At 36.7% G+C, this 26721-nt stretch overlaps 1 protein-coding gene across 2 annotated transcripts in view; it reads left to right on the top strand.

Annotated features, from left to right (window-relative positions):
* Window positions 1–26721, top strand: part of LOC101901317 (GTPase-activating protein CdGAPr) — a 220957-nt gene that overhangs the window by 7416 nt on the left and 186820 nt on the right. The gene's annotated exons all lie outside the window — the stretch shown is intronic.

Below are 26721 nucleotides of genomic sequence, written 5' to 3'. Positions count from 1 at the left end.
TGTTTGCAACTCCAAAAAAATCGCGTGAGACCCCATATGAACAGGGCAAATTGAGCTATTTCCTATTTGTCTTTTGAAAACAAGACATGTTATTTCATTATCTGAAATTGGTATTAACAAGTAAAAAGTATCGGTCGGTTTCGCCGACATATGTATACCCTCAGCCAATATTCGATTATTTAAAAATATTTTGACTTTCCAAATTTCAAAAGATTTTCTTTCTTTCCGTCGTCTCTTTGAAAATTCCATCTCGCCTTATTAACACAATAACTTATTAACAAGAAAAAAAGGCCCACAACAAAGCAACCAAGAAAAATAAGATGTTACCAAAGAAAATTGGCATAAAAAATAATGTATCCAATAATATCTGATGTAACAGTTTATGATGCTTGCTCCGGCGTTGTGTTTTTTTTGTAAATCGTAAAAATGTTATTTCTTTGCTGCTGCCATTCTTTTATTGCTTCGATTTGCAATAAAAACACCAAAGTAAACAGCAACGGCATTTATGATGCCATTATGCGTGCCTAGGTGGCATATTGCGGAGATTTTCACAGCATGTGCAATATGGCAACATTGTTGATGTTATGAAAATTTATGATTTCATTTTTAAGATTTTTTTCGGGAGCCAAGCTCAGGGGAAGTTCATGAAAGCAGAAGAAAGTAACATTAGTTGTTGTTGTTGTTGTTGTAGCAGTAGTACATGTGTGTGTTTGTGTTCTGCTAATCTGGTTCCAGCTCCAGGTTTAGAAATTCGGCTACTTTAACGGGCTGTAGCCAGAGATCCTCTGGAGTGAGTTGGGTAGGTTTGGCTGAGCAATTAAAAAGGTGTAGCGTATTGTGCGGGCCTGTATCACACGCCGGGCAGGCGTCACGCACATCTTCATCAATTCGTGCCCAATACGAATTGAGGCGACTACACCATCCTGAACGTAATTGCGCCAAAACTACCCTGGTTTGTCTGGGCAGCTGACGTTCTTCGGCTGCAATGGATGGGGGGTGGACTCCGAGGACGGCATTCACTTTATAACTGCTAATAGCATCCGCGACTGCATCGGTGTGAATGCCACTCAGACCTGCCTGATAGGCTTCTTGATCTAGAGGCTCTCTCTTGTAGCGCTGGACCTCCCTCTCTAGATCATGTATGTCCTTCCTGACACGCCTGGGTGGGGGAGAGTTATCCACCATATGATGGTTGGGATGGCTCTCACGGTAACACCCAAGCAGGTACTGCAACGAAAGCATATGATTATGCTGACGTAAGGGAAGGACTTTCGCCTCCTCATGTAGATGGTCCACTGGTGTCATGAGGAGGCACCCTGTCGCAGTTCTCAGGGCAGCGTTCTGGCAGGTCTGGATATTCTTCCACTGCGTAGCACTAGTATTCGCAGACCACACTGGAGCCGCATAGTTGACCACAGACCGACCTATCGCGTTATAAGAGGTCAACAAGGTTTCTTTGTCCGCACCCCAAGAGCTGCCGGCTAGCGCCTTGAGGACCTTGTTCCTACTTTTCATCTTGTCGCAGATAGCTGTGGCTTGCGCGGACGACTTGAACATGCTGTCGAACGTTACCCCAAGAATCTTGGGGTAGTTCGTGGTCGGTATTAAATTCCCCTCGACCTGAACATTCAGCTGTGTTCTCATCTCCGCAGACCATGTGGTAAAGAGTGTGGCCGTTGATTTCGTGGCGGATATTTTCATATTCCTCGCGTGGAAGTATGCGGCAAGCTCCGCGAGATAGGGGTTCAACCTTTCGCATATGTCATCGACCACTGGACCCGACGCCATGATCGTACAATCATCCGCATACGTTACGATCTCAATGCCGTCTGGAGGGCGAGGAATTCCGGAAAGGTAGAGGTTAAACAGTTCCGGAGATATCACCCCACCTTGGGGAACTCCCTGTTTCACTCTACGGGCTTTGGACTTCTTGTTCCGGAATTCCACGTACGACTGGCGTCCACACATATAGTTGATTATCCAACGTTTCAAACTTGGCCGGAGGGTAGTTCTCTGTACGTCCTCAAACAGTGTGGCATGATTGACCGTATCAAATGCCTTGATAGGTCAAGGGCTACCAACACTGTTCTGTCACACGGCCTGTTCTGGTTTAGTCCTCTACTAATATGTGTGGAAATGGCGTGTAATGCTGTTGTGGTACTATGTTGTGGACGGAATCCATGCTGGTGGTTGGCAACTGCATAGCTTCCTCTAATGCTGGGGAGGAGTAAAGCCTCAAGAGTCTTTGCTACTGGCGACAAAAGCGAAATCGGCCTGTACGATTCGCCTTTACTGGCATCCTTGCCTGGCTTCAGTAGCGGGACCACCCGGCCCATTTTCCAGGTTTCAGGCACTATGTGGGTGGCTAGCGACAAATTGAGAACTTTTGTTAAGTACTCGACTCCCGGCGTATCCAGCTGCTTCAACATTACCATTGAGATTCCGTCCGGGCCCAACGCTTTGGATGACTTAGCGTTACGGATGACATTTGCAACATCACCCATCGTAAACTGTGGTGGTTCCTCCTCGGCGGGAAGAGATCTGATACGACGTAGTACTCTTCGCTTCGCCCTATCACTCTCGGGGTGCTCGACAAATTGTCGGTTAAAATATTCCGCGCACCTCTTCGGATCAGTCACCGTTACGTCGTTAAAAGTGACTGAGGTCCTATCATCCTTTTTTCCAGGGTTCGAGAGCGACTTAACCGTTATCCACAGCTTACTCATATCGGTTCCAATGTTGCAGCACTTCAGATGGTCTAGCCACTTTTTCCTCTTATGCTCCTGTACCAACCGGTTGACTTCCACTGTCAAATCACTGATTCTAGGATCAGTAGGGTTGGTACGACGGAGATCATCACGCTCGTTTGCTAATCTCGCTGCCTCTGCTGGGAAGTTTGGTCTTATCTCGGGTATTCGACCAGCAGGTATATAGCGAGCGGCTGCAGCTCTGATGATGTTTCGGAAAATCCTTTCTGCTACCCGAACATCAGAAGGGTTGGGCAGTTCTCTGAAGCGGCGGTTGGTGAATTCTCTGAACTCTGGCCAGTGAGCTTTCCCATGGTTAAGGAAAGTGCGGCGTTCAGAGGTTATGAAATCGGGCGACCTGCTTATGGAGACGATTATCGGGAGATGGTCTGAGCCAAGAGAAATGACGGGTTGCCAAGTCACGTCATTTATCAGACCGGGTGACACTATGGTTAAATCTGCCGAACTGTGACACTCTCCTCTTATTCGGGTGGGGGCATCCTCGTTAACCGTGCAGAATGTGGAGCAGTCAATCTGCTCTGCCAGCGCTGATCCCATCTGGTCATTACCTAGGACGGAATGCCACAACTCATGGTGGGCATTAAAATCCCCTAGTACCAGGCGGTTATTGCCTACCAATAATGGGCTAATATCAGGCAAATAACGTGGTTCACAGCTATTAATCGGCGGGATATACACATTAAGCACCTCTACCTCGGCAGTTCCACACTTGACTGCTACCCCCATACATTCCATGTATGGGTCACTAGAGACTAGCTCAAGCGAGATAGGTCTGTACTGAACAGAATGGTGTAACAGGAACGCTAATCCCCCACCTCCACTTCTGGTGCGATCCTTCCTTAGTACGTTGTAACCATAACAACGTTGTAGGCTGCAATTTTCATTCAGCTTGGTTTCCTGCACCGCTGCGATCTTAATATTCCTCCGACTCATAAATTCCACTATCTCATCTATTTTGCCTCGAAGTCCGTTGCAATTGAATTGCAAGAATGATGCACAATCCGGAGTTGGAACAGCAACATGTGGCGTTAGGTGCTGCGGTGTTGGTTGCTGTTCTGGAGACTGCGGTGGAGTGCCATACTCCGACGACGTCTCTGACGAGGACGACGAAAAAGAGGACTCGCTGGGGACTACGTTACTGCAGCAAGTCGCAACATAGTCCCTTTCGCTGTAGTCTCGCAAACGCCTTAATCCGGAACAGTTCTTGAAGTGCACCCACTCTCTGCATCCATTACATCGCACCGAGACAGATCTGTGGTGGATGACGTTCTGACAAACCGAGCAGAACCAAGGTCCGGGGTTTTCCTCAATCCCGGCACGGACCAATAAAATCCGGAGCAAGCATTCCGGGATATGCTGCTCCCAATGCAGAAAAATAAACAAACACAAACATGTACATACTGGGTTGGCAGCCGCTGGCCGAAACTGGAATCTTTTTGTTTCGGGTCAATCCGGTATCGTAGAACCCGCTGCCGTGGGATTGAGTAACATTAGTATTTGAGCCTCTCTCCAAAGAAATTGTAAATTTAAAATTTGAAAAAATTGACTTCTCATAATAGATTTTCGATTTCGAGATCTTCAATTTTTGGTCATATTTTCGTATTTACATGATCAGAACAGAAAATTTTCTTCGATTAACACAATTTCAGACGAGGATATCATTTTATGGAAAACTTAAAAACAATTATATTATAAATTAAAATTAGGGTCTAGTCGACTTTGGTTTGAAAATTAAAAAATCGAAATTCGTTTTTTTGAGTATATGCACAAAATATAAATTTTTAAATCTTTATATATAAAAAATCGAAATTTTCCTTGAAAAAAGAAAAGTCCACAATACGTACCGCTCCAAGGGAATACTTTAAGGACAAGATAGGATTTTTAGTTTTTTTTTTTTAGAATTGTTTTTTAATTCAGTACTATGGGGTTAATTTCTATTGAAACGCAATATTATGTCTGGGGCATATTAATATAATATTTAATTCAAGTTTATTAAAATTAAAATGCAATTTAAAAGAATGAAAAGATTAAGCTCTCTTGAAAACGTCTTTACTTATACGCGTTGTAAATGCAACCTATTTTGGTAATTGGTGTGTGATTGCTTCATAGCTTAACTCTATTCTTTCTAAACTTCGAAACTTCACTCAAACTTCAGTTCCCACAGTACTTCAACATTTAGTTTTTTTCTTTTTTTTTTGAGAAAAAATAGGGAATAATTGCCAAAAATATTCGTAACTGATGATTAAGTTTTTCTTTTGCCGTTGCAATGCGGTTTTGAATATTTTATTCACTGTTTTACCTAAAAGTAATGTAACATCTGCAACATATAAAGACACAAATTATGTATGGAGATACGGAAGGCTTTTAGTAATAATAAGTAGAAATTAAAAAAATAAAATAAATAAAACTTAAAAAATAAATTAAAAATTAAGTAAAAAATTAAAAAAATACACAAAAATTAGGAAAATGTAAGAATTAAAAAAATAATAAAAATTTAAAATATCAATAAAATTAACAAAAAATAGATGACAATTTGAAAAATTAATAAAATAAAAAATAAAATTTAAAAAGAAAATAAAAATTTAAAAAAATATATAAAAGTAAAAACAATAAATAATTTGTAAAAGTAAAAACAGGGGAAAACAAGTAAATACGAGTAAGTTCGGCCGGGCGGAGCTTTGAATACCTTCCTCAAACATTTGGAACGAATTTGGAAATTTTCAAAAATAATAAAAAATAAAATCCGTTAAAAGCTCTGCTTAAATCTTCAATATACCAAATATAGCCGTTAAATTGGGTCCATATATGAAAATGTGGACATGCATAGCTAACCTTTGTCATAGGCCATTACAATATTCAAATACGAAACAAGAAAAAATCCGGTGAATAATGTACCGAATCGTCAAAATACCGCATATAGGGAGGTACCGTTATATGGAGGCTATACGAAGACTTGGACCTGGATACGCAATTTTTTGTCATAGGCTGTAGTACCCATTACGAACTTCAAATAAGAAATTTTAAATAAGTCCGGTAAATAATGTCGCCAAAATCATGAAAATATCGAATATCGGGAGGTACCGTTATATGGGTGCTATACGAAGATCTTAATCTGCATACACAATTTTTTGCCATATGTTGTAGTACCCATTAGGATCTTCCAGTACGAAATTTGAAACGACTCCGGTAAATAATGTCGCTAAAATCATCAAAATACCGAAAATCGGAAGGTACCGTTATATGGGTATACAAAAATTTTTGTTGTAGGCTGTAGTGCCCATTAGGATCTTCCAGTACGAAATTTGAAACGATTCCGGCGAATAATGTTGCCGAAATCATCAAAATACCGAATATCGGGAGGTACTGTTATATTGGGGGCTATACGAAAACGTGGACCGACATGGCCCATTTACAAACTTAACCTGTCCACATATAAACATATATATATATAAGCAAAATTTTAGCCTTCCATATCAATTCGTTCGAAAGATAGCGTGATTACAACAGACAGACGGACAGACAGACGGACATCGCTAGATCGTCTTCGAATTTTACGCTGATCCAGAATATATATACTTTGTAGGGTCTATTATGAATATTTCGAGGAGTCACAAACGGAATGACAAAAAACGAAATGATATAAAGAAAACTTAAAAAAATTTGGTTAAAATCGCCAAAATACCGAATACTCGGAGGTATCGCCTTATATGTGATATTAGTTATAATATTCCAGCAGTCTTCTGCCACAAAATATAGAACGCATTTCAAACTCCACTTACCGAATTTTAAACGATTCCTCTGAAAAATATGGCTAAAATCATCAGAATATCGACAATCGGGATGTACCAAAACATGGGGGGCTCTAGCAAAATGTAAACCTATATAGGCAATGATCTGCCACAGGATGTAGAACCTATTACGCAAATTATTAACCGAATTTTCAAAAATTGCTTTTGAAAAAAAAAAATCATTTGAATACCAAATATTGGGGGTCTATTATGAATATTTCGAAGAGTTACAAACGGAATGAAAAAAACGCAATGGTATAAAGAAATCTTAAAAAAAATTGGTTAAAATCGCCAAAATACCGAATAGTCGGAGTTATCGCCTTATATGTGATATTAGTTATAATATTCCATCAGTCTTCTGCCACAAAAGATAGAACGCATTACAAACTCCACTTACCGAATTTTAAACGATTCCTCTGAAAAATATGGCTAAAGTCATCAGAATATCGACAATCGGGATGTACCGAAACATGGGGGGCTCTAGCAAAATGTGAACCTATATAGGAATCTGCCACATAATGTAGAACCTATTACGAAATTTATGAACCGAATTTTCAAAAATTGCTTTTGAAAATTTGGCAAAAATCATTTGAATACCAAAGATCGGGGGTACCCTTGTTAGGGAACTTTAGGAAAACGTGGAACTCTAGGAAACGAATTTTAAAGAATTAGGTTGAGAAAATGTGATCTAAATTGTCAAAATAACGTATATCGGAAGTCAAAGTCATATGGGCCTATGCGAAAACGTGGATCGACATGGCCCATACACCTGCCTACTGACAAAATAAACATGTGTGCCAAATTTTTTTATACCCTCCACCATATTATGGAGGGTATATTAATTTTGTCATTCCGTTTGTAACTCCTCGAAATACTTATGTCAGACCCAACAAAGTATATATATTATTGATCAGCGTAAAATTCTTAGCCATGTCCGTCTGTCTGTCTGTCTGTTGTAATCACGCAATCTTTCGAACAAATTGAGATAGAAGGCTAAAATTTTGCACACATGTATATTTTGCCAGTAGGCAGGTTAAGTTCGTTAATGGGCCATGTAGCCCCCTTATAACGGTACCTCCCGATATTCGGTATTTTGATGATTTTTTGATTCAAGTTTCGCATTTAAATATTGTAATAACTTATGACAAAAGTTGCCTATGCAAGTCCACGTCGACGTATAGGCATTCGGTATTTTTAAGATTTTAACAGAATTTTTAACGGATTTTTTTTTTTGAAATTGCTAAATTGTTACCAAATGGTGAAGGGTATTAAAAGTACGGCCCGGCCGAATTTATAGCTTTTTTACTTGTTTAAAGTTATGATGGGGGTGTATAAAAACGGAATATTCAAAATGTAGCGTTTATACCGATAAGAGTCTTCATCTGTTATATCTATTAAATATAATCCCTATATGACAGTAACTTTGGAAAAATACTTTTCGAATTGAAGCTTGGTGTCTTTTGTCCCAACAAAGCTGTTTCTGAGAGCTGCATCTCCAAGCCTTCCTCCTGAAGTAGTATTGCAATAAATTTTGACAAGGCGCTGTTTCAATACAATTTTTAATTTTCCCCGAAGTCGTTTTCTTGGAGTTGGGAAATCTTTAAATCATAAATAGTAAACAAAAGGGTGACTCTCACATGCGCATATGTTTATTGTTTTGATAGTATGTGTCTAAGCCCTACTGGTCTAGATTGACAATATTCTGGAAGACAATTCAAAATTATATTTCGAATATTTAATGTTTAGAAAAATTAAGACTGACTTGTCCTGGAAGTCGAATATAATCTCAGAAACCGTTTTTCTTATGTACAGCCTTATTGACTTAGTTTCTTCAGAATTATTTTGTCATGTCTTGTAGCTAATAATCCCCCTTTAGACGTTGCTCTAAAAGTTTGCCTCTTCCCATTTATAAACTAATTAAAAACAGTTGTCTCCGAAATTTAATGAGCCCAGCACAAGAAAGAAAAAAAAACCGTTCATGTCAAAAATTATGTCTTTGTACTTCCTGTATTTTACAGAGACACACACACAGACACACAAACTTGCACTACTCAAAAACGCATCAAGCCCTTGTGTATTTTCTTTCGGAACAAACATAATTCTCCTTCTTCTGCGCACCCCCGCACACCAACTATCACGTGGTGTAATAACTTTACGCCAAATGGTGGTTTCTGTCAAATTGTAAATTGACATTGAACTTTTGTCGTCGATGAGCGACGTCGTCATTATGTCGTTGTGCATTCTTTTTCGATAATGGGTGTGTGGGTGAGATCGTATGAATGCGTTTGGTTATCGTGTGCGTGTGTGTGTGTTTTGAATAAATTTTTGCTTCGTCGTTTGTTGTTGTCTTCTTAATATTATAATTTATTGCATTTTAATGCCGAACATCATGTAATATGGTCCCCTATGTTCCAAAGAAACAAAAAGAACACTGAAAACGGCAATCTTTGACAGTCAAAAGTTTTTGGGGAAAAATCAACAATAATCTTGCCATTGTCTGCCTTTTTTGGTTTTGGGTAAGGGAGGGATGATTGTATTTTCGAATGCAGAGACTAACCGAAAAAAATATAAACTTGCAGCCATAATGACATGAAACAGCAACAAAAGCCACAACAGAACAGCAGCAGTGGATAGGGTGAGGAAGGGAGACTCGGAGTGTTTTGAAAATTATGCAGTGTCATCTTCTTCATAAATCTTACGTTTAACTTACACCACTACAAACACAAATGTGTTTTCTTTGTTCCCTCCCCATAATGGCTTTCTTTCATTATCCTTGTTCAAGATTTACTGGAAGTTTTTGAGGATTTCTTTTGAGTTTTCCTTTGGGACTTCCTTTTTATTCCCTCCACCATTTATTACCATTCTGTTTCTAACTCCTCAAAATATTCATAATAGACCCTACAAAGTATATACGTTCTGGATCAGCGTAAAGTTCTAAGCCGATCTATCGATGTCCGTCTGTCTGTCCGTCTGTCTGTCCGTCTGTCTGTTGTAATCACGCTATCTTTCGAACGAATTGAGATACAAAGCTAAAAGTTTGCATGCATGAATAGTTTACCAGTGGGCAGGTTAGGTTCTTAATGGGTCACGTCGGTCCACGTTTTCGTATAGCCCCCATATAATGGTACCATGATTTTAGCGACATTATTTACCGGAATTATTTCAAATTTCATATTTTAAGTTCGTAATGGGTACTACAGCCTATGACAAAATGTTTGTATGCAGGTCTTCGTATAGCCCTCATATAATGGTACCTTCCGATAGTCGGAATCGTTTCAAATTTCGTATTGGGAGAGCTTAATGGGAACTTCAACCTATGGAAAACAATTTCCTATCCAGGAAATAGCCCCCATATGACGGTACCTTCCGATACTCGGTATTTTCAAGATGTTTGCGACATGATTCACCGGAATTGTAACAAATTTCGTATTTAAAGTTTGCAATGGGGACAACAAAATTTTCGCATGCAGATTCATGTTTTCGTATATCCCCATATAACGGTACCTCCCGATATTCGATATTTTAATGATTTTAGCGACTTTGTTCACTAGAACTGTTTCAAATTTCGTATTTGAAGTTCGTAATGGGTACTACAGCATGTGACAAAAAATTTCGTATCAAGACCACGTCTTCATATAGTCCCCATATAACGGTTTTCAATTTAGTGGTGGTTTTCGGTTTTTTTTTTTTTAATTTTCAAGTTCCTTCCAAATGGTGGAGGGTATTAAAAGTTCGGGCCGGCCGAATTTAGCTGCTTTTTTACTTGTTGTTTTTCAAATCTTGCACCCTATGTGGGGGATCTACCAGAAGAAATGGTCCGATCTCTACCATCTTTATAACAGATCTTGTATTAATGGAAATATTGAGATGTATTAAGTCTGAATGGAATCGGATGTTAATTTTGTGTTTTTTGAGCTTCATGGATATTGAAAATGTTGATCCTTTTATGGGGGAGGTATCAGAAGGGGTGGACCGATATGTCCCATCTTAACCGCAAGTCTTTTGTTAGTAGAAATAATGGGATGGTTAAAATATGAAGAGAACCGGATGCTTATTTCGGATTTTATGATCGTTTTGGTTATTCAAAATGTTGACCCTTTGTGGAGGAGGTACCAGATCCTTCTGGTAGTCCGATCTTTATCATCTTTATAACAGATCTTGTGTTAAAAGAAATATTGAGATGTGCGAAGTCTGAATGGAATCGGATTTTAATTTTGCGTTTTAGGAATATTCATGAATATTCAAAATGTTGACCCTTTATGGGGTAGGTACCAGAAGAAGTGCGCCGATATATCCCATATTCGCAACAGATCTAGGGTTAATAAAAATATTGTAATGTGTGTAATTTGAAGACAATCAGATTCTTATATAACATTTTATAAGAGTTATAACTGTTCAAAATGTTGACCCTTTGTGCGGGAGGTACTTGATGGAGTGTTCCGATACTGTCCAATTTCGCACCTAACCTAACTCTTATGCAAATATTAGGATTTGCAAAGTTGAAGCAAAATCGGATCATCCTTTCTCTTTCTGTGCAGTTTTTTTTTTTGAAATTTCCACCTTTTGTGGGGAAGGTACCAGAAGGAGTGGACCGATATTGGCCATATCCGAACTCGATCTATGTTTGATAACAATATTACGATGTACCAAGTTTGGACAAAATTGGATACTCCTTTCAAAAATTATCGTGTGTACCAACCAGCCAGACGGGCGGACATCGCTAGATCGACTCCAAATGTCTTGAAACGGATTTGGTCCAAAGAGACCTAGGATCTTAAGCCATTATTTCGATGAGGCACGAACGATATACACACTCTCTAGCCACATGGCTTAGGGTATGAAAAACCTGTGTCTGAAACCTTGAAAATGCCTAAAATTAAGAGGTATCATTATATAGGGTCGATATAATAGTGGACCCATCCTACAAAGTTTGATCTTGTGAGAGATTCGCAAAATACCTAGAATTTAGAAGTGTCTTTATATATGGTCAATAGAGAATGGTGGCTTTTTCTTCACAAAATTTAGCATGGAGAGATTTTGTCAACTCAGAACTCAAAATGTCATGATTGGGTCTGAAATTGTTCCCGAAATCTTCAAAATACCTAAAATTGGGAGGTACAGTATTCAATCTTGAAAAGCTTTAGTATTTAGATATAATACCTGCTCAGACCTCTAAATGTCAAGTTACACATGATTTGGTTTAAAATTGTGTTCAAAACATTGAAAATACCGAAAATCATGAAGTAACGCTATGTGGGAGGCCTAACCGATACGTGGACCGACATGTCCCATTTTTCATACCAAACATACTAGGGGTAATATGAATGTCTGAGCAAAATTTCAGAGCGTTGGAATGCTTTCCTGAATTAATCTCCGTTTTTTTGGGTATCTCACCCCAATGTACGACCGGTTGGATTCTCCATAAAAGTTGGTCTAAAAACATTTCTTTTTTCGAAAACTTATTCTCGTTTGTCTTGTTTGAAAGTATGTGGAATTGTCCTGATTTCTCTTTAAATATTTCATTTGATTTCGAACTTGGTTTGGTCTAATACTTAAGTTTCTGAAATTTCTCTAATTTGGTGGGAGTGTTGAGCAAATAATGTCTTTGACTTGTTAGCACAACTGAAATTTGTTTGCTCGACAGAAATATTGCCAAGATTTTGAAATGCAAACAAATTGAATCATTTGTTGTATGGCTTGCTGATGGTGGTGTAGGAAGTACAAATAATTACCTTTCGTTCCCATTTCTTATTTATTTTTTTTTCGGTAAGAATGATAAATCACCTTGTTAGAATGAAAAGAATTATATATTTGTGGGTCCGTGTGTGTATGTCTTTCTTTTTCGATTTTTGGTAATATACAGTTAGAGTAAACAATGGCTTAAACATTCTTGATTCATATTTTTTTATTTAAAGGAATAGTTTACAAATACTAATTCGTCTATTTATCATTCTTTAGAATCGTTTTTTTAATGACCTATAACACATTAGCATAACTAACTTAATGTCGATACTGAATTCTCTTCTGAAAGTTATTTAAAATTTCATTAAAAAAGCTAGAATGGCTAAGAAATGTGTTTGAGGTCTTAAGCACATAATCTTATTTGGCAATTAATTTGAATATCATTTTTGTATTTGTCAACAGTAGCATTATTCTTGAGTTTTCTTGTTTTGGAATTTGGAATAAAATTTTGAGTTGCGAATTAAGAAAAAGAAACCGCTATGTCAATTTTTTCTAGTGTTACAAATATGGTAATGGCTAAATTGTTCGTCATGTTGTTCTTTTCCTACGGATATTTGATAGCCACGTTAATCAGCACGACCATCATTTTCCAAGCTGCAAGATATTTTGGCATTGCAGAATTATTCAGGAAACACAACGTACTTATATCCGACGATCGGCTTCGTGTATTAATATGGAAGGAAGATTTTTCATTTGCGTATTATGGGGTTGATCAAGAAATTGTATTCCCACTAGAAACTAACTGAACATTTCTGAATAAAGTTGAGGCATTCAAGGCTCAGGAAACACTATAAGATAATATTCCTGCCGAAAATTTTCCTTGCAACGTATTTCCCCGGTGATCCGGATGAGGTACAAAACCCAGGTAATGTTAATTGATGAATTAATATTTAGGAGAATAATCGCATCCCACAGTTGTTAAAATAATAAAATCGGAAATATGATAATGGCATATACATAGGTATATTTTCTTTGCAATAAAATCCAAATTTCCCATAAGTTTAAAGGTAGAAAGATTAGGAAAATGAAGATTGTCGGTGATATGGCCAAGATAATAATTCGGCTCCACAACGCGAAAGATATTGACGTATATTTTATGCGTAGACAAAAATAGAAATCTACTGAAAAATTGGTCGGTATTCACTGTATTCTTTGGTAAATAAAGACCATTGGTTATACGAACAAAATACAGATTTTATAGGACTCCCAGACAAGAACAGATCTACAGACAAGTTAAAGATGAGAGACATTCAAGTAGCCATTGGCTTCATTAAGAAGATGCAAAAATACGGTTTAGTCAATCTAACGCGTGAGACAAAATTAAACCTACGGACAAGTTGCAAAGGAGAGGAATACAAGTAGTCTCCGACATCGTAAGGGAAATTAATGTTATAAGAGTAAGAGCAAATATGGATTAACATATGTCTCGTAGATAAGATGATACAAACAGACATGTTGAACGGGAGAGAGATCCTCTGAAAAAATGCTGAACAACTACCGTTCATTCGAAACATCGCAAAATAAGCGAACAGATGAAAGGGAAAGAATTATAAGTAGTCATCGATTTCATAGGTGAAGTGAATACTATCGGTTATCCGAGCAAGAACAAAATTGGAATTCCTAAAAGACTCGTGGACAAGATGAGAATAATAAGTTGAGGGGGAAGGAGATTAAGGTGGACATCGACATCGTGGGAAAAGGAAAACTACCGTTACTTTGAACAAGCGCGAGAAACTGAGTATATATAGTATTTGTCGAAAACATTTAACTTATCGACAACTTAAGAGGGACATGCATACAAGTAGTCACCGAAATGAATACTTTCGGTTGTCCGAGCAAAATTAGAATACTTTTTTACATAGGACAGGTCGATAAAATGAGACCTACAGACACGTTAAACGGGAGAGAGATTCAAATAGACATCGCCTTAGTGGAGAAGGCGTCAGCTGAAAATGTGCACCTTCGGTTGGCCACCAGAACTCAAGCGCCGACCATATTGATGGTGTGGGCCGCAATAACAGCCGATGGTCGCTCTATTAATCTCGTATTAATCGACCGTGGCATCAGAATAAATGCCGAATATAAATCGCGAAAATATTCCGGAGGGTGTATTAAAGCCTTAGGCACGCAAACACTTTGGCCGCAGACCTTGGACATTCCAACAGGACTCAGCACGCGCCAACCAAGAATGGTTACAAAATGAGGTTCCTCGCTTCATTTCCAGTGCACAATGGCCGCCAAAATCTCCGGATACTAATCCGTTGGACTATTGTTTCTGGAGTTTGGAAAGCAAGGTTGGCACTAAAATATACCAAAGTGTGGATTACTTCAAGTAAGCGCTTCGCCGGGAATGGACCAACATGCCGCAGAGCAACATCCGGGCAGCGTGTGACGGTTTCATTGGCCGTTTGAAGGCCATAATTCGTGCCAAAGGTGACCAATTCGAACAAATCTAAACATATTCTAAAATTTGATGCTGTTTCCGACATTTTTTGCTCTCATTCAATAAAATTAAAAAAAAATATATATAAATTATGGCGTTTGGCTTTGTTGCAGTTTTTTATCTCACCCTGTAGATGAGGCGGTCTAAAAGGGGAACCTAAATAGACAATTCTAGACTTCTTAAATGCCACATTTGAAACAATTTCGTGGGTAAATGTAACTAGGATTATCAAAATACCGAATATAGGTGGTTACCGTTGTATGTGCGCTATAGGAAAACGTGGATCATAAATACAAATCCTTAAAAAATGTGGCGACAATTATGAAAATACCGAATATTGGGAGGTCCCGTTATATGGAGGCTATACAAAAACATGGACTTATATGTGGTATGGTACGCCTCCGGAGCTAGAGCCCATTATGAGCTTAAAATAGCAATTTTCAGACAAATCCAAAATACCGAATATCGGGAGGAACTGTTATATGGGGGCTATACAAAAACGTGGACCTATATATACTATATTCCGCCAACTGAGCTGGAACCCATTACAAACTACAAATACCTACTTTTAGACAAATCCGTGAAAAAATGTGGCGATAGTCATCAAAATACCGAATATCGGGAGACACCGTTATGTGGGAGCTATACAACAAAGTGGACCTATAAATACTATGTTTCCCCACCGAAGCTGGAACCTACATTATGACTTACAAATACCAATTTTTCGACAAATCCGTGAAAAAATGTGGCAAAAATGATCAAAATACCGAATATCGGAAGGTCTCCTTATATGGCGGCTAAAATTTGGACCGATATATCTGATTTTCAATACCAATCATCCCAGATATAATACAAATTGTTCTGCCAAATTTTTAAGCTCTATGTCAAATAATATGTGCTGTATCGTGATTTCAACAGACAGACGGACAGATAGACAGTCGGAAATCGTTAAATCGACTTAGGATTTTATGCTGATTACGAATATATACACTTTATGGGGTCTACGACCAATATTAAGGGAGGTTACAAACGGAATGACAAAGTTAATATACCCTCCTTTTCAAGGTGGATGGAATATTAACCAGAATTCGCTTAGATTCTATTCAGACTTCTGTCAGACATGTCTGAATATAATCGAAGGGAAAAATGTTCAGATATGCCGTACAGAATTCGTTCTGAATCGTCGGATATAATGCTATTGAATATCAAGAATGGATATTTGTATCTTTCCATTACACCGACGTCTATAAAACAGACCATGTACTCTAGGCGTTTACACAGCCATCGTGTGAAACCATTTTTACACTTGCCTAAGCTTTAATTTCCAATTAAAAATTTTCTCAAGAAAAAAAGAAAAGGCTTTAATGCCATCAGCAGCCAAGTGAAAACTTGGCCAGCACTAATGGCCATACCTTCATAACGTCTAAAGAGCGACTCAATTCTTGGAAATTGAATAGAAAAAAAACCAACAACTATTTCATCAATCAATTGAGGAAAAAGTTTTAATGGACATAAAATTGAAGAGATAGTTAAATACGAAAAAGGTAAATAAAATCGTAATAAGAGAAAAAAAGTAACAACAATGAAAGGCAACAATGATAAAAAACACAGAAATAAAATGAAAAGTGGCCGTATCTCGATTACATCCATTTATTTCATCAACAACATCTCGTGTCTCATCATTTGGCCATCACTTCATTTGCAGTTCTCAGCCGGCGTCATTGTTGTCGACAATCATTTCTTGTCACTTCAAAATCGGATGGAAGGGAAGCCCATATTTTTATATCAAATTGTTATTAATAAACAGCTTTTTTATGTTTTGTTTGTTGTTGTTTATTTCTTCGTTTTCTCAGTTGCTAAGATTTCCCGCATCTTTTTTTCCTCTCAATCGTCCCTATTGTTGTTGTTATTGTAATAATTTTGTGAAGTGCATTGAATGTTTTATTGTTTGTTTTTTATAACTTTTATTTGAAGAGGGGAGTATGGGGGGAAATCTCTTTTGACCTTTTATTTATGTTTCCATTCTTTGTGTGATTTTAAGACCTCCCTCCAGTGCCACTTTTTTCCCTGCTCTTGCTACAAACATAACATGCCGGTCGGTCATCGATTTCCATCCACTGCAATCAATGTTTTATCGAAAGCTTTGTCGTTCGCTGACATGATTGATTAGTTTTCATTGACGCTATCAAACACAACGGGATGTTGAAGACTTGTTTGAGGTTTCTTCTCTCACTCTCTCTCGTTCTCTTAAATGGACTGTGGGAAAAAATCAATGGGGATTTATATGAACACGGGGTATTTTTTTCCAGGGAATTTCGAAAGAAAAATTAATCATTGCTAATAAAAAGTTTCTAGCAGTCATCGTTATAACTAATTTAAATTGATATGTTTAATGAGGAAAAGTGGCTGTATATTTAAGGCGGAGAAGAACATCTTGTAACCTCACTTGAACTTAAAAATCTCTCTCTGTTATTCCAGAGAGTAATGGCTAGAACTACAATTTTCATTAGAGTTGATGAACGATATGAAATTCGGTAATAGGGTTATATTCAGTGGCGCCCAACGTGGAGCAGCACTTGGTTCATAAGATAAGAGTTATTTGCACTTTCATAGTCTGCATTATTAAGTAAGCCATAAAATTTTGTCAAAGCAAAATTTTGTCAAAGCAACTCTTATCATATTCCCCAAGCCTGCCCCACGTTGGGCGCCACTGAAATTATCTTTTTGTTATGTGAGAGTAATTTTCATTCGACATTTTGTCATATTGTTAGCCTACGTACTTATGTTTTTTTTTTTTTTTTTCTGTAATCCGATTTTTCGCTCCGGATAATCAAAACAAAAAAGGTGGCAAACTGAAATGGATGCGCCCACAATAAAGATAGGGTTAAGGGAGCAGTTTTGGCAAACCGTCGAACATGTAAGGGTTATTTCTTAAGAGATGCCTTTCGTTTATTTACCTTAAAAATAATATCTGTTAATGTATTGAAAAAGCGCTGACGCACGTTCCCCAGCCTGTCTGGCTGGTTTCCACGATAACTCTCAGAGGGAGTCACCTATTTGGTCCAAACTTGGTACATTGTAATATTATTATCAAATTTAGATCGAGCTCGAAGATCGGCAATATCGGTTCACTTTTTGTATCCCCCAGTATTAGATAAAGTTTGAAAATGAAGAACGTCGGTTCACTGTTTCTAATACATCCTGAAAAAAATTTTACTTACGTTAGATGCGACTATATTGGCCCTCTCCTTCGGTACCTTTCATATAAAGGGTCAACATTGTGCATAATCACAATCCATGTCAAAATATATTAAAACTATCAATTGCCCGTTATTTTGCCAGCGAAAAGTCCATTTTAGATTGGTTCCAGCAGTTTGTTAGACCTTATTGCTACTTAAAATTCACAATTTGTTCAGTTCATCATACTATATTTTCAGACTTTCAAAGCTTCATATATTATTGGAGCTTTCCCTTTTTTGGAAATAATAATAGGAAAATGTTTACCTTTTACACCAAAAAGTCTTCAAAGTCTTTCATTTGAATGAATTTTTATGAAATTTGACGAGGAGAATATTAGTAAAACCATTGATCAATGAACCCACATCCAATTTTCCGGTCCAAAACTATTTCAACGTCTTTTTATACTAAAAATTGGCCTCAATATCAAAATTCGGGATTCTAAATCATTACCATTTAGTACTCTTCGTATAATTCAAGTACACATATCAAAAACGACTTCCAAGTATCAATTCCAGTTACTATTAGAGATCCCAATATCTAGTTTCAGAATTTCAGATCCTTTCCTTCATCCTATACCAAATTTAGTATCATTTAGTACGCATATCTACAACAATTTACATCTCTCCTCCATTCTAGACACCAAAAGTGATCCAAATTAGTACCATTTTTTAACTTTCGAACAATTACGCACTTCACCCTCCATATCTAAATTCTAGATACTAACAGAGACATTAATATCAAATTCCGGCATTCTAGCTCTTTAATTTCCCCCCATTATCAAATTTAGTACCATTTGATACAATTATAGTACGCATACCCAAAACCAGCTCCTTTTCTTAATCACATACACCAACAGTGACAGCCATATTAAATATCAGAATTTCTATACCTTTACCCAATACCAAATTTAGTACTATTTAGTACTTTTCGTCTAAATATAGTACGCATTTTCGAAACCTCCTCTACATGATCAGCGACTCTAATATCAATTTTAAGATGTCATGCACTACCAAATATAGTACTATTTAGTATATTTCGAGCAATTGTGGTACACATTTCCAAAACCACATCCATATCTCAATTCCAAATATCAGCAGATATCTCAATACTAAATTTCGATATTCCAGCTCTTTCATGTCCCCTATTACCAAATTTAGTACTAATTATTGCAATTATGGTTGGCATATTCAAAACCAGCTCCTTCTTTCAATCACAGACACCAAAAAATGACAGCTATATTAAATTTTAGTAGTTCATCATTATTTCTTCCTCCACACAATACCAGATTTACTATTTTTTGGTACTTTCGGTACAATTATAGTTGACATTTCCGAAACCACTTTGACTCTAATACCAAAATTTCAGATTCCAAGCACTATCTGTTCATCCAATTGCAAATATAGAACTATTTAATACTTTTTGAGCTATTATGGTACACATTTCCAAAACCACATCCATATATCATTTCAAGATACCAACAGGGACCTCAATATCAGATTTGAGGATTCCAGTTCTATCCCTTCACCCAGTACCAAAAATAATACCATTCAGTACTTTCCGAACAAATATGGGACTCATTCCAAAATCCACCTCCATATCTCAATTCGAAGATACCAACACCATTCAGTAATTTTCGTACAACTATAGTATAGATTTCCGAAACCACCTCCATACGTCCAGGCTACACATTAACAGCGATCCTTATACAATATTTCAGATATCAAGCACTATCTGTTCATTCAATTTCAAATTGTACAAATATAGTACTATTAAGTACTTTTTGTACAATTATAATTAATTCTAGAGGGTGAACGGATGAAGCTGGAATTTTGTAATAGGGTCCCTTTAGTACCATTTACAGTACAGTTTTCACACTTGGTACACATTTCCAAAACCAACACCATATATCAATCTTACTCTCCAAACTTGAGTCTTGTACCAAATTTCAAGTTTTTAGCTCTATCCGTTTATATATTACAAAAAGTTTCCATTTTTGGAATTTAGTACCACTGTAGAACTTTTCATGAGCTTCAAGTTGGAATTTCCAAAAACCCTTTCGTACAGCTAACCTGCACTCCATCAGTGACTCTTATTCCAAATTTAACTTCGTTTCTTCAATACAAAGTATTAGATTTTTTAGTAGATTTTAGTACTCTTCGTACCCTATTAGTACGAATGTGCAAAATTTAAAGATTCTAGCCTCCGTCGTTTTGTCTGGACGTTGATTCTCAGTTAGACAGTTATTCTTTTCTATATAGATTTTTACAAACTCGAATTTGTAATGTCTTTGCAGAACTGATAATTTTGCAAGGATTGGACGATTTCAGATCTTTAAATGAGGGAGTGACATTGAAGAAGTGAAAGCTCAAAGAGCATTTTTTTTTTCAAAAGATGGTGCTTTTTTCGTGAACAGCTGCAATAGACGCTGTTACATACTTCATAAAAAAATAATTGTCATTACTTTTTATTATTATTTTTTATATATACTTTTTCTTAATTTCCCTCTTCCTATTCTTCTGCATTATTACCACACTCGGGGTCTCACATAACGGCCCGAAAAAAGAAAAAAACTAGTACTAATTCCATGCAAACCAAGTAAATGCTGGTGATGAACGTGTAACCGAGAAGGAGAAGAAAATTCTTAGTCATGTCATGGAGTTGATTTTCGAAATTTTATCTGGAGCATAAAACGACTCAGCGAAAGAAATATCTATTGTAGATCTTTTGGTTAAAGTGGCCATTAATGCCGTATAGCAGCGAGTGTGTGGTGTGTAGAATTGGAATGGTCCGCTTGAAATTCGTTCATGTTTGTAAAGCGATATCATGTTACACTTTTTTCCACAATTTTTTTTTGTTTTCAAAATATTATTTCGTCGTTGAAGATCACATTATGTAAGATCCATGCGAGAAGCAACAGCAGAAGATACAATCTGATTTACAGTTTCTTCGTTATGCTACTTCATTTTCTCACTCCCCTTCTTCGCACTGCATTTGATGATGGCGGACGGACTAATGCCTCCCAAAGATGACTATCTATTTTCATGGCTGTGACGACTACTTGCCCCAACTAGCGGATCCCTTAATTGTGTTAAGCTGTAATCAGTTGCTTGAACACATCATGATCATCATCATCCCCATCATCGTTGTCGTCTTTGTAACGCTTCTTGTAATTTGATGGTACGTCAAGATATAAAGAGAATGGGGGAGAAAAAGTCCCCCCCTCTTTACTGTGAGTCATTGAGAGCTACCAATCAACAAGCTATTGATGTGCCTGTGCTGAGCTGATCATGGGGTCAATTTCTTCTAATATTTTATTGCCAAGACCTCAATTTTTGTGGGAATTTCTTTTTTTTTTGCTTCTTCTGGGAATTGAGGTACTCCACTGCAATGAGGGTATTTACATTGACTTGATTACTTTTCTAATAACGTTTCGGTGATTTTTTTTGTTTGGTAATGAACTTTCATTTTTTTGGTTTTCCAAAGAGACAAAAGACAGCTTTTAATTTTCTTTTTTACTTTTGGAAAGTTCAGTTGCAATTGCAGCCTAGCGAAGTGTTTCCTTTCTTTGGCTAAATTGGATTGTTCGATGTTTCTAATAAAAGTCGTGATTTGCTATAAATTTACCAGCATCTTCATTGTAATCTTCTTAGTTATGGATTTTTTCCAAAGCAATTTGAAGTATCGAAACAAATGGAGGGAGGGGGTATGAAAATGACTGGGAAGACAGCAGTATAATATACAGCTATAATAGCTGCCTTATTTAAAAATTGTTTTTCTAGGACCGATTCGGTTCAATACATCGAACTACAGTTTTCAAAATTTAATACTTTTTTAAGTAGACGGTCTTCGGCCGGGGCTTCGAATTTTCTTCTCTAGGTATGTCAAACAGCAGCTAGCGTAACAATTTTTTACTGAATTTAAAAGTTTTAAATAAACGGCCTTTCGTCCGGGTTTGAGGTTTTCTTCTTTGGGTGTTTCCAACACCGAAGTAAAGATTTTCTAAATTTGATGCTGTTTTAGGTAGACTGCTTCGGCTTTGAACACCATCCAACTAGATTCTTTCTGAATTTAGCACTTTTTTCGGCCAGGGCTTGAAATGTCCTCCTCTGAGTATTTCCAACACCGGCTACGAGAAGTAAAAAGTAAAAATGAGTGTCTGATCGACTGGCTGCTTTATGAACGCCCAGACGAAACGGCTGAAGTTAGAATCTTGAAATTTTGCATATCGGTCAATGGTGGTGGCTAGGGGTGAGATAAAGCTGGGTTTTTGAAAATTCGGACTAGAAGTTTACTAAAAATACTAAATTGCGTACCTTTTGGTATTTTCTGAACGGATACAGCTAAAATCTTGAAATTTCGTATAAAAATTAAGTTTGGGAAATAGTGTTGATATAAATGGGAGTTTTTTTTTTTTTTTAATTTGTACTAAGTACACATATTTTTTACAAAACGGTACTAAATTGGGTAGAATTTTGTTTTGGTTGAATGGATGGATTTGGGAATTTAAAATATTGGTATAGGGGTCTCTGCTGGTGTGTAGGGTTAGGATAAAGAGTTGTGTTTGGAAATGCATGCAGCAAGCGTACGAGAGATACTAAAAGCTAATAAACTTGGTATTGAGTGAACGGATACCGCTTGAAATCTGAAATTTCCTATTAGGGATGAGATTTGGAGATGGTTTTAGAATTACGTACTGAAAAATATTAAATTGCACTAAATTTGGTATTTGTGGAAAGGGAAGGGTTGGAAGTCTGAAACTTGGCATTAGGATCATCTTTTGTGCGGTTTGGTTGATATATGGCGGGGGTTTTAGAAATACGTAGTACAAGGTACTAAAACTACTAAATAGTATTAATTTTGGCATTTGGGGAAGGAGTAGAGCTGAATATCTAAAAATTCGATTGGGAATCTTTGATGTTGTGAGTAATAGGAAAACTGAAGAGTTTTTTGAAAATCTAACTATACGTGTACCAAAAGTACTAAAATCCACTAAATTTGGTATTATTTCGTATCGTTTGAACGGTTAAAGCTAAAAACTTGAAATTTGGAATTGGAATGAAGATTGAGGAGTAGGAGCGATGTAAGAAGGAGGTATTTTTGGAAGTGTGTACTCATGTATATAAAAAGTAGTAAATGGTACTAAGTTTGATACTATTTGAATTTGGGGGAACGGGGGGAGCTGGAATCCTGAAATTTGAATCTCCTATTAATGGTGCAGTGTAGGTTTGGGATATGGAGGCAGTTTTCGAAATTTGTACTTATGTACAGGAAAAGTACCAAATGGTACTAAATTTGGTTTTGTCGGAGTGTAGGATTGGGGTATATAAAAAGTTCTTGAAATGCGTACTTATTTCTACTAAATAGTGCTAAATGTGGTACAATTTTTATTTGGGCGAAGCGAACAGGGTGGAATACTGAAATTTGGAATTGGTATTATTGTGATAGTGTAAGGTTGTGATGGGAAGGTATTTTTCGTAATTTGTACTAATGTGTACTAAATTATACCCAGTTTGGTACCATTTAAATTTTGGGAGAACCGGTAGAGTTGGAATTCTGAAATTTGTAAATAAGATTACAATTGCGTTATAGGCTTGAGGCGTTCAGGATTTTTTAGAAATTCGTACTAATGTGTACTATATGGTACTAAATTTGGTACAAATTGTAACTGTGGTGAACCGATAGAGCTGGAATTCTGAAATTAGGAATTGGGATTACTGTGGGTGTGTATGATTGCCGTCTGTAGGAAGTTTTGGAAATACGTAAGTACGAATTTCGTAAGTACTTAATGGTACTAAGTTTGGTACAATTTGTATTTGGGCTGGAATGCTGAAATTGGGAAATAAGATTACTGTCGGAGTGTAGGTTTGGTATATGGAGGTAGTTTTGGAAATTCGTACTTATGTGTACTAAATGGTACTATATTTGATACAAATTGGTATTGTGTTTATCCGATAGGGCTAGAATTTTTGAACTTGGGGTACGTAGGAAGCTTTAGAGATTCGTACTCACGTGTACTACATGGTACTACATTTGGTACAAATTCCAATTGTGATGAACCGATAGAGTTGAAATTCTTAAATTTGGAATTAAGGTTACTTTAGGAGTTTGGGTTATCTAGGAAGTTTTGGAAATTCGTTCTTATGTTATGCAATAAATGGTACTAAAATTGGAACAGTTTGCTTTAGGCTGAACAGCTGGAATTTTGAAATTTTGTTTTGGGGTCCCTGATAGTAGTTGATTTGTGATAAAGCGGTGGTTTTGGAAATGTGTATTACAAGTGCGCGGAAAGTACTAAACAGTACTGTATTTGGTACAATTTGGTATTAGGTGAACAGATAGCACTTGCAGTTTGAAATTTCGTATTAGGGTCGATGTTCATGGGTTGCTTGGAGATATGGTAGTTGGTTCGGAAATGTGTAGTACAATTGTACGAAAAGTATTGAATTGTCCTATATTTAGTATTAGGAAAATGAATAGAGATACAATTCTGAAATTTAATATTTTGAATACTGATTGTATCTGTGTTTGAGATTTGAAAATGACTTGGAAATGCGCCCTATATTGCTACGAAAAGTACTAAATGTTACTAAATTGGTATTGGGTGAAGGGATAGGCCTGCAATCCCCAAATTTGATATTGAGGTCTCTTTTTGTGTCGATGCATAAGATATGGAGGTCGTTGGAGAAATGTGTACTCCAAGTATAGGAAAAGTACTAAATAACACTATATCTGGTACAAAATGGTATTGAGTAAACAGATAGATAATTGTACGATACGTACTGAATGGTACTATATTTGGTATTAGGTAAAGGGATAGAGACTAAAAATATTTTGAAATTTGAAATTTTTTTGTTTGATTGTATCGGTGTTTAAGTTTTGGCGGTGATTTGGAAATGCATTATTTGTACTAACAAGTGCTATAATTGGTACAAATTTGTATTGATTGAATAGATGGTGCCTGAAATGTTTGTAGGGTGAGATTTGAAGGTGGTGTTTGCAAATACGTACTAAAAAGTACTAAATGGTACAAAATTTGGTATTGGGTGAAGGTTTTATTTCTTCAGCTCTCAAATTTGATATTGATTTCTCCGTTGGTATCTGGAATTGAGATATTGATTTGGTTTCTAAAATATATACTATAATTGTACGAAAAGTACCAAATATTACTTAATTTTGTATTGGGTGAAGCGATAGGGCTGAAATCCCGAATTTTGTCGTTGAGGTCTCTTTTGGTGTCAGTGGATATCTTATCCACTTTTGAAACCTTAATTAGTCGAAAAGTACAAAGTGGTACTAAATTGGGCATTGGGTAAAGAGATAGAGCTGGAATCCTTTAATTTTATATTGAGGTCTCTGTTGGTATCTAGAATTGAGATATGGGTGTAGTTTTGGTACCATAATTTTTCGAAAAGTACTAAGTGGTACTAAATTAGGTATTAGGTGATGTGATAGGGCTGGAACCCAGAAATTTGATATTGAGGTCTCTTTTGTTGTCGGTGGACAAGCTCCATATCTCTTGGAGATGTTTACTATAATTGTTCGAAAAGTACTAAATAGTACTATAATTGGTACAATTTTTTATTGTAATATTAAATCTAAAATTTGGTATTAGGAACGCTGTTCATGTGTAGCCTGGAAATCTGGAGGTGGTTTTGGAAATGTATATCATAATTGTTCGAAAAGTACTTGGTGGTACTAAATTGGGTATTGGATGATGGGATAGAGCTGGAATCCTGAAAATGTAATATTTAGGACTCTGTTCGTATCTGGTGTTGGTTTTCAAATGCAAAATTTTGGATCACTGTTAGCGTCTAGGATAGAGAGATGAAGATTTTTTGGATAAGCGTACTAAATGTTACTAAATTTGGTATTGGTTGAAGAGATAGAGCTGAATTGAATTTGATATTGAAGTCACTGTTGGTTTCTTTTCACGGCATGAACATGAAGACGTTGAAATAGTTTTGGACAGAAAAATGTGAGTCCATTGTACAATGTTTTTTTTACTAATATCCCCTCCGTAAACTTCAATATGAAAGATTTGGAAGAACTTTTTGTATTAAAAGGTATTACTAAAAATACCTAAAACGAACTTTTGGAACCAATCAGCAATTTAAAGGTGACGATGTGGCGGGTATTTGCTAGTAACACATATTGTAACAATTGGGAAAGGTTATAGTGTCAACTATAATGTTTGCATATTTTTCGTGGTCTCCTACAAAGGGGCCTTCTGTGGCTTTTCGGGTTTCTTTAAAAAAAGTTCGGGTCCCAAAAATCGATAATTTTGATATAACTGCCGAACCAAACACCATCTGAAAACATATTAGAAACACATTTTAATTTGCTTTCCAATGATACCAATATTGACCATATCGGTTTAGTAGATCCGGGTCTGAATCGGGCCTTTCGGAACAAATATCCGGGTATACTTTCCCAGAAACAGGGTAGAAATACCTAACCTGACATCCGGGTTCTTCCTCCAAGAAAAATATACTTTCCCAGAATCAGGGTACAATACGTACCTCTACGTAACTTAACAGTTTTTTACTAAAGTAGGGTAAAAACGCCATTTTTTCTGCAATGCTTCCAACATCAGATTTTTGTAAATTATCTGTGATAGTTTGTATCACAGGATTTTTAACGGACATTTTCTGTGATCTATCAAAATTTTTTTATAGAAAATACTGTTTAACATTTCCTATCTCGATTACTATGGAGCATATCCTGCGATATTTTCTAACAC

This window comes from Musca domestica, unplaced genomic scaffold (genome assembly GCF_030504385.1).
Source record: "Musca domestica strain aabys unplaced genomic scaffold, Musca_domestica.polishedcontigs.V.1.1 7, whole genome shotgun sequence".
NCBI lineage: Eukaryota > Metazoa > Arthropoda > Insecta > Diptera > Muscidae > Musca > Musca domestica.
The sequence above is the reverse complement of the archived record's forward strand: the minus strand, read 5'-3'. Positions and strand labels throughout refer to the sequence as shown.